Here is a 9,348-nt window from a genome sequence, read left to right as displayed (position 1 = left end):
TGTCCTTCCAACTCATGTGTTGAAGCCCTGATTCAGTGTGATGGAGGTGAGGATTTTGGGAGGAGATGAGGTTTACATGAGGTCTTGAAGAGTGGTCCCCTCGTGATAGGATTAATGACTTTCTAAAAAGAGACAGATCTCTCTGGTCTGTCTGACCTTCCTTCCCCAGAAATACTAGGCAAATATCTTGGAGAGGTCTTGTAGACATGACTGTAAGAGGCTTGAAAGCTGTCTAAAGCACTGTCAGGACAGTTATCAGGATGCGTTTGCTAAGGATCTTGAGCCAGAGGCATAAAAAACTGGAAACACCTCCTAACCATTACAACCACAAGCTTCCTGGAAGTTAGAGGTTACCTGTTTCATGAGTCAAATGGTTAGTCCCCATCACCCACAATCCCATACTCCAAAGACACCATTAACTTGATGAGAACTGTTCCATGAGTCAGACGGTCAGTTCCGATCACCCATAATCCCATACTCCAAAGACACCACTGACCTGATGAGAACTGTTCCAGGAGTCAAATGGTACCTAAAGGACGTGTGCTGCTCTATTGTTCCTTCTCTTGTTCTTGCCCTGGAAATTCCAGCCCTGCTCTGTCTGCAAAAAAGATCTGGTTCAGGTGGTCCCCAAAGCACATCAGCTAAATCAAGTCTTTGACTCCTGTTTGAGTCACTTAGACTATTTTCTTTAGAATAGCTCAAAGTTAAATTGAACAATGTGTAGAGGTTTATTATGTAAGCAAAGTAAAGCAGGGTGCATGATTAAAAAGACTTGGAACATCAGGGAATTAGGTTATTTGGTACAGGTGACTCCTGAGATGCATGAGAGAAGATAAGCAGGAAAAGAATAGGGTCAGATTATTGAAGGTATGTGTACCATTTTGAAACTAATTATAGGTACTTAACTGTAGAATGAATATTTCTAAGACTAGGACTGGAAGATGTCATCCAGAAAAACTTAGGTTTTCTAAATGAACATATTTATGCTAATCTCGAGGCCCTGTGTGGTGCGCTAGTTCATGCCTGTAATCCCAGCACTTTGGGAGGCCGAGGTGGGCAGATCACCTGAGATCAGTTCAAGACCAGACTGACCAACATTGCAAAACCCCCATCTCTATTAAAAATACAAAAGTAGTCGGGCATGGTGGTGCATGCCTGTAATCCCATCTACTTGGCAGGCTGAGGCAGAAGAATCACTCGAAGGGAGGCAGAAGTTGCAGTGAGCCAAGATGTCACCATTGCACTCCAGCCTGGGCAACAAGAGTTAAACTCCATTTCAAAAAAAAAAAATCTTATTTACTTTCATATTTCTTTTGATTCTTTATAGTTAAAGTAGATTTGAAAACAATATCAAGTGTGATGGTTAATATTGAGTGTCAACTTGATTGGATTGAAGGATGCAAAGTATTGATCCTGGGTGTGTCTGTGAGGGTGTTGCCAAAGGAAATTAACATTTGAGTCAGTGGACTGGGAGAAAAGTAGACCCATCCTCAATTTGAGTGGGCACCATCTAATGAGCTGCCACTGTGGCTAGGATGAAAGGCAGAAGAACACGAAAGGACTGGACTTGGTGAGTCTTCTAGCCTTTGTTTTTCTCTTGTGCTGGATGCTTCCTGTCGTCAAACATTGGACTCCAGGTTCTTCAGCTTTTGGACTCTTGGACTTATAACGGTGATTTGCTAGGGGCTCTCAGGCCTTTGGCCACAGACTGAAGGCTGCATTGTCAGCTTCCCTACTTTTGAGGTTTTGGGACTCACACTGATCCACCACTGGCTTCCTTGCTCCTCAACTTGCACGTGGCCTATTGTGGGACTTTACCATGTGAATGTGAGTCAATTCTCCTTAATAAACTCCCTTTCATATGTACATGTATTCTATTAGTTCTGTCCCTCTAGAGAAATCTAATACATTAAGAAATTGGAAATAGAACCAAATATCTGGTTTGTTTGATTTCTAGAATATGGTAATTGATTTGACTTTAAAAGTTTCAGAAATTTAGGTTGAGCTTCAGTCTGAGTATATCCACTGCACATGAGATTCTTTCTCCTCTGGCACAAAACACACACTTTTGGGTTTTATTTGTGCCTCAGAAAAGAACAGAATATCTTTGAGCGATTTGGGAGAGTTTATAAAATTGGTGCTGCTCATTCTAAATTCTGGCCCAGTGTCTTAGAGTTTCATAGAGATCTGAGAAATTATGTGAGCTGTCCAAAGACTACTTACCCCTTCTAATAACAATGGCTAAAGCGCTCAGCATAGTTTGTGTCAAGCACAAAATAATTTTCTTTATGGTTAGTCTTGCTTCTCTAAATAACCTTAGGAGGGTAGGTATCATTACTATTCCCTCTTTGCAGATATGGAAACTGCATCTTGTTGGCAGATCAGATATGGTGAGGTTACACATAGGAACTGAGCAGCAAGTTCTGTTTGACTTGGTTGTCAGCTAAGCAGAAAAGCTCAGTGATACATATTCTGAGTTTTAAGTCTTCAACGGGAGACGCGAAAGCGACACACAAGGCCTGTGTAACTCAAGTTATGTGGTGTTTTTCTGTCCCTACACCCACTGACCCAGCCCACACTATGTTTTGGATACTCTGATCCTCAAGCAGAGACATGGATTTGATTACACTGGTTCTAAAATGCCTCAGGCTTTCAATGAAGTCTTTCATTTTTTCCAGCAACAATTTTCAGCAATAGTGTAACTTTTTTCCCTCGATTTTTTTTTCTATTACATGTGGAAATTTGTCTATAGAAAAACATTGTCCCAGTGGAGAGTCGTAACAGGGAACCAGAAAAAAAACCAATGAGCTAGATAACTCAAAACTCTTCAACCTGGCTTTCCTTTCTGAAGTCAGGAATGCCAAGCTGTCTCCTTTCTGTTGGAGATATTCCCCCCACCCTGAATTTATCAGGCTGTGGAAAAATACCTGGAGCAAAAATAATCATGACAGCAATAACAACAATAGATTTTATTGCACCCTAGGTGTGTGTGAAGCATAGTGGTAAGAACTTTATTTATTGTACCATTTAATTCTCTCCATAGCCTGTGGGGTTTCATAGTCTTATTTATCCCATTTTATCATAGGAAGAAACAGGTTTCTAAATGGGAAGTGCATCCCCAGGGTCATCCAGAAATGTGGGGAGGGGGCCGGGATTCGATACTTGGTCAGTGGGCCTGAAAAGCAAGTGCCTTGAATTCAGGTAAGATTACAGATCCAGTTGATGTGGTTTGGATTTGTGTCCCTGCCCATATCTCATGTCAAATTGTAACCCCCAGTGTTGGGGGAGGTGACTGGCTCATGAGGGCAGACTTTCTCCTTGCTATCATTATTATTATTTTGAGACAGGGTCTCACTCTGTTGCCCAGGCTGGAGTGCAGTGGTGCAATCTTGGCTAACAGCAACCTTCAACTCCTGGGTTCAAGCGATTCTCCTGCCTCAGCCTCCTGAGTAGCTGGGATTAGAGGTGCCCACCACCATGCCTCTGAGTAGAGATGGGGCTTTGCCGTGTTGTCCAGGCTTGTCTGGAACTCCTGACCTCATGTGATCCATCCACGTTGGCCTCCCAAAGTGCAGGGATTTAGAGGTGTGAGCCATCTTGCCCAGCTGTTCCCCCTTGCTGTTCTTGTGATAGTAAGTTCTCATGAGATATGGTTTCTAAAAAGTGTGTAGCATGTTCTCCATTTCTCTTCCTCCTGCTCCTACCATGGAGGATATGCCCGCTTCCTGTTTGCCTTCTGCTATGATAGTAAGTTTCCTCCACAGCCATGCTCCCTGTACAGCCTGTGGAACCATGAGTCAATTAAACATCTCAGGTTCTTTATGGCAGTGTGAGAACCAACTAATATACCAGTTATCAACCATGAGGTATTATGAAAATAGGCATTTATAGGAAATAGGTGAAAGCTTCCTATTCAGACATTTGCATAGTGTTCTAGTCCTTATTTCAAGAGTGTACTTTTTTATCCATCAATGGCCATGCCAGTTTACACACAGTTTGGGGACAGCGAATTCCCATTGTGGGGTCTCCACCAGTGCAAACAGATACACACAAGGAACTCTACTGTCTATCCTGAAATAGAAGGAGCAAATAGAAAGAGAAGCTTAAATTGGAGATAAACTTGTCTTTTCTTGGTGTGGCTATCCTGCCAGATCTTTCTGCAGCACCTGGGCCTGCTTCTGTCACAAGGTATGAAACTGCCAATTGGGGCCTTGTTGAGAACAGTAATTCTTTCCACCTGCTTATGATAGCACTTAGGCATGACTTGTTGAAGCACTTTCAATATGGCAGAGCACACTGACAGTATACATCTTAAAGTAGCCAATGGATATGTAAACCTAGATTGAAACTGACCACTGGCCTCACTGCTATGGGAATGGGGAACCTCAGTGAGAGTGTCTGAGGCAGGTCTGTCTCCTGCATCCTTCAGCAGCTAAATGGTGCTTTTTATTCTGTAAATAGGGCTATACTACTTAATCCTCACCACAATCTAACAAGTTGTTGTTTTCCACATCTTATTACAGAAGGAAACTTAGGTTCATGACTTTTCTAGAGTCATCCACGGAGGTACTAGAAAAAGCCAGGATTTACTGTCTGATGGATCAGACTCCAAAATATCTGCCCTGAACCTGTATGTATGCTTGTTGGGTCCCCGCTGAACTTGGCATATGTTGTTATAACAGATCTTAATAAAGATGAATACATCGGTGAATACATTATTTATATGTTTTTATTTTCAAATGGAGTGAACAATTATTCTAAGATACCATACTTAGTAAGCCGCTCTGTGAAATTTTTAGGAAGCAGTATGTTTTTACATGAATGAAGGTGGTGTAATAATCGGAATCTGTAAAAGGCCCCCGGGATATTCTGGGAAAGCACATACCATTCTTACGAACACTTCTCTGAGTTGGATAAGGTTCAGAATAGGGGCATGTATTTAATCCACACTGTAGAACTTTTGAAAGATTAAATCAGATGTATACAGTACATGGGAACATCCCGTGCTTACCTGCCATCTGTCAGTGTTAACATCTATATGTTAACAGATGTGATTTTTGCATTATTAGTAGATCTTTGAAGTTGTAGGGATAGTGGTAGGATGAAAAGCATCCCCAACAGAAATGTGAGGAAATATATTTAAGTTATAGTGGATGGAGGAGGTGTGTGTGTGTAAATTAACCAAATGGTTTGATGGTTTGAGTGCCTCTGTATGAACACTAGAGTTCATACAAGAGGATTTCAGTATCTCATCGATTCTTTTCACAACTCCATGAATTATCCCCGTTTTCTGATAAGAAAACTGAAGGAAGTTGCACATTTATAGCTGCATAGCTAATATTTGCAGAGTTGGGATTCAAAGACTAGTCATTACGACTTCATCTCATGTGTTTGTAGACTTACGATATTTCATTATTTAAAACTCACACTACACTGACTTACTGATGTATAATTGACATAAAGTGCACCCAAAGAATGCAACTCAATGAGTTCTTACCTGTGTTCACTCCACTGAAACTACTGCCAAATCAAGATAGTGAACATATCCTGTACCCCGAGGGTTTCCTGGTGCTCCTCCCTTGATTTCCCACCACTTGGACCCTGGCCCAAGGTCATCACTGCTGTTTTCTCTTTCCATAGTCAGTCTTTTGCATCCTGGTGGCTCTTCTCCCATCCGATTGTATTAATACATCTTATTTTTTCCAATGCATGTGTGAAAGGCTAGTAAACAACATCCCAACGTTTAGCTAAATATCCTCCTGGGCCTATGAGTGGCCCCGAGGTGTGAGTCTTCCTTTGAACACCCTCACTCCACACTTCTGTGCAGGGGCTTTCTCCTCTTGTTGGTCTCTAGATCCCCGAGAGTAAAAAAACCCCAGGCTTACATAGCAGAGGAAAGAGTTAGCAAAATCAAGAGCTGACCCTCCTGAAGGGAAGGGAAGCATAGCTGTTTGGTGGATGTGTTCCTGTAACCCACGTGATGTACAGTACACAGTTGGATGCTAATAACTTAGCTCTCTGCTTACAAAAGGCTTAAAAGAACGTAGACATGACGTGTCACTCCTTCCCCATAGTACCATCTCCCCTTATTTCAGAGGATGATTTCTCCAAAAGGGAAGCTGTCTTGGTTGTAGTGAATTTAAACCGTTAGGCACTGGATTAGGCCCTGATTTAAAGTTCTAGCTTTAATATTAAAAAGATGAGTGTTACTTTTGTATCCCAGAGAAGCAACGAGTAAACAAATAAAAAATTCATTAGAGACAGGCTGCTATTGCTGAGATGAAAGTTTGATGTTAGAGCTAGGCTTTCAAAAGCCTAAAACCCAGTCAGTGGGTCATTAGCTCAACAGGCGGCCAAACTAAAGAGCGATTCCGAGATGGGCAATGTCTGTGGTCTTCGTTTCTTCAAGGTTTCAAAAATTAACTTAGCATTTTCCCAGATGGTGGGGGGGGGGGGGGGGGGGGGAATACTTAACGGTTACCGTCATGGTTATGTTGAAAATTAAATTTCAGCTATGCTTCCGAATCTTATGGTGCTGCTTCTCCAACTTTACCAGCTAATCACGTTGCCACTAAGCATAGAAATTGAGAAGTTTGAGGGCATGAAGTATTGTAGTTCACTCAGTTCACAGCTGGGAAATAGTTTTCATTTTGTAAATGCCATCAAGCCCCAGAGCTGAAATTCAAGGTCATGGACTACAGCATGCATACACCTGTAGTTCTTATCTACTTAAGTATTTTCTTTTCCTTTTTGGCAATGCAACGTATTTCATGGCACACCATCTCGTGTGTGAAAAGGATGGAAACCTTGTTAATGACACTGCTCCAAGCCTGGCCAATCAGAGCACTCTACTCCTACCAGGCACATTGATTGGTCTAAGGAGGACCAACCAGAATCCTTCTTCGGCATATGCTGGGTCTTTGCTATACATGGTTCCAGCGAGGAAGAAAAAGCCATCTATTTAGCTAGGTTTTCTAAGTTGAAGCAATACAGGCTCGAGGCTGCCAGATGGCAACTACCCCAGCAAATAGAGGCAGCCAATTTGAAGAAGGAAAAAAAAAAGGACTAAACAAAGTGAAACAGAGCCCAGAGATGAGAAAAGAGCTCTGACGACGTTGCGTATTTGTGGAATCAAGCATGTCTGAACTCGGGACCCAATAAATCTCCAACACATTTGTTGTTGCTGTTGAGCCAATTTGAGTTAGAGGTCTGTTTCTGCAACTGAATGAATCCAAACCAATATAATATGAAAAGTCTTTCCTCTGATTAGTCTGAGCATAGGGTAAATAGTGGATGATTTGCCCACAGTGATCAATATGTATTTTTTAGCACTTGAGCTTCTGCAACTCTTGTTCTCTTGCAGACTAGAAAGTACCTGTTATCAGACTGGGGTCATAGGATAGTAGAATGAATATAGACTTTGGACTAATCCGTGTCGTTGAAAATGACAAAATTTCTCTTTAAGGCTGAATAGTATTCCACTGTGTATAAATGACATTTAAAAACCTATTAATTTACAAGTGGCACTTAGGTTATATCCACATCTTGACTATTATGAATAATGCTGTAATGAGCATGGGAGTGCAGATATCTCTTTAACATTTAATCAATTCCTGTGTGTGTGTGTATGTATATATATGTATAGACATGTATAGTTGTATGTATGTGTGTGTATGTATGTGTGTGTATGTATGTGTATTATGTGTGTGTGTGTATGTGTGTGTATGTGTGTGTGTGTGTGTGTGTGTATGTGTGTGTATGTGTGTGTATGTGTGTGTGTGTATGTGTGTGTGTATGTGTGTGTGTGTGTGTGTATGTGTGTGTATATGTATACACGTACATACACGTATACACACACATACACATACACACACATATATATACATATATACATACATATATACATATATACATATACAGAGATACATACATACACATATACACATATGCACATATATGCACACATACACATATACACACATATATACATATATACACATACATATATACACATACATATATACATACATATATACACATACATATATACATATATACACACATATGTATATATGTATACATATATACACACATACACATATATACACATATATATGTATTCACACACAGATATACACGTATATATGTATTCACACACAGATATACACGTATATATGTATTCACACACAGATATACACGTATATATGTATTCACACACAGATATACACGTATATATGTATACACACACATACACGTATATATGTATACACACACACAGATATACACGTATATATGTATACACACATGCGCATACATATGTACACACACATGCGCATACGTGTGTACACACATATGCGCATATATATGTGTACACACGTATGCGCATATATATGTGTACACACATATATGCGCATATATATGTGTACACGTATGCACATATATATGTGTACACACGTATGCACATATGTGTGTACACAAATATGTGCACATATATATGTATACACACATACATATGCACATATATACACACATAAAAGCACATATGTGTACACACATACATATGTATACACACACATATGTATACACACATGTGTATACATATATACAGATATGTATACACACATGTGTATACATATATACACATATGTATACACACATATATGTGTATATACATATACACATATATGTGTATACACACATACATATATGCGTATACACACATATATATGTATACACACATACACTTATATATGTATACACATGTATACACACATACACACGTATACACACATACACACATATACACGTATACACACACACGTGTACACACATATACATGTATACACGTATACACATATACACACACACGTAAACACGTATACACACACGTATACACGTATACATGTATACACATACACACATATACACGTATACATGTATACACATACACACATATACACGTATACATGTATACACATACACACATACATGTATACACGTGTATACACATGTATACACGTGTATACACATACACATATTTACACGTATACATGTATATACGTATACACATATTTACACGTATACATGTATACATGCATACACATATAAACACATCTCTATCCAGAAGTGTGATTGCTGGATCATATGGTGATATGGTTTGGCTTTGTCCCCACCTAGATCTCACCTTGAAATGTGATAATCCCCACATGTCATGGGAGGGACCCGGTTGGGGGTAATTCATTCATGGGGATGGGTCTTTCCTGAGCTGTTCCCATGAACAAGTCTCACGAGATCTGATGGTTTTATAAAGGGGAGTTCCCGTGTAGAAACTCTTGCCTGCCACCAGGT

The sequence above is a fragment of the Gorilla gorilla genome, chromosome 18 (genome assembly GCF_029281585.2).
Source record: "Gorilla gorilla gorilla isolate KB3781 chromosome 18, NHGRI_mGorGor1-v2.1_pri, whole genome shotgun sequence".
NCBI lineage: Eukaryota > Metazoa > Chordata > Mammalia > Primates > Hominidae > Gorilla > Gorilla gorilla.
This window is presented reverse-complemented; position numbering follows the sequence as displayed.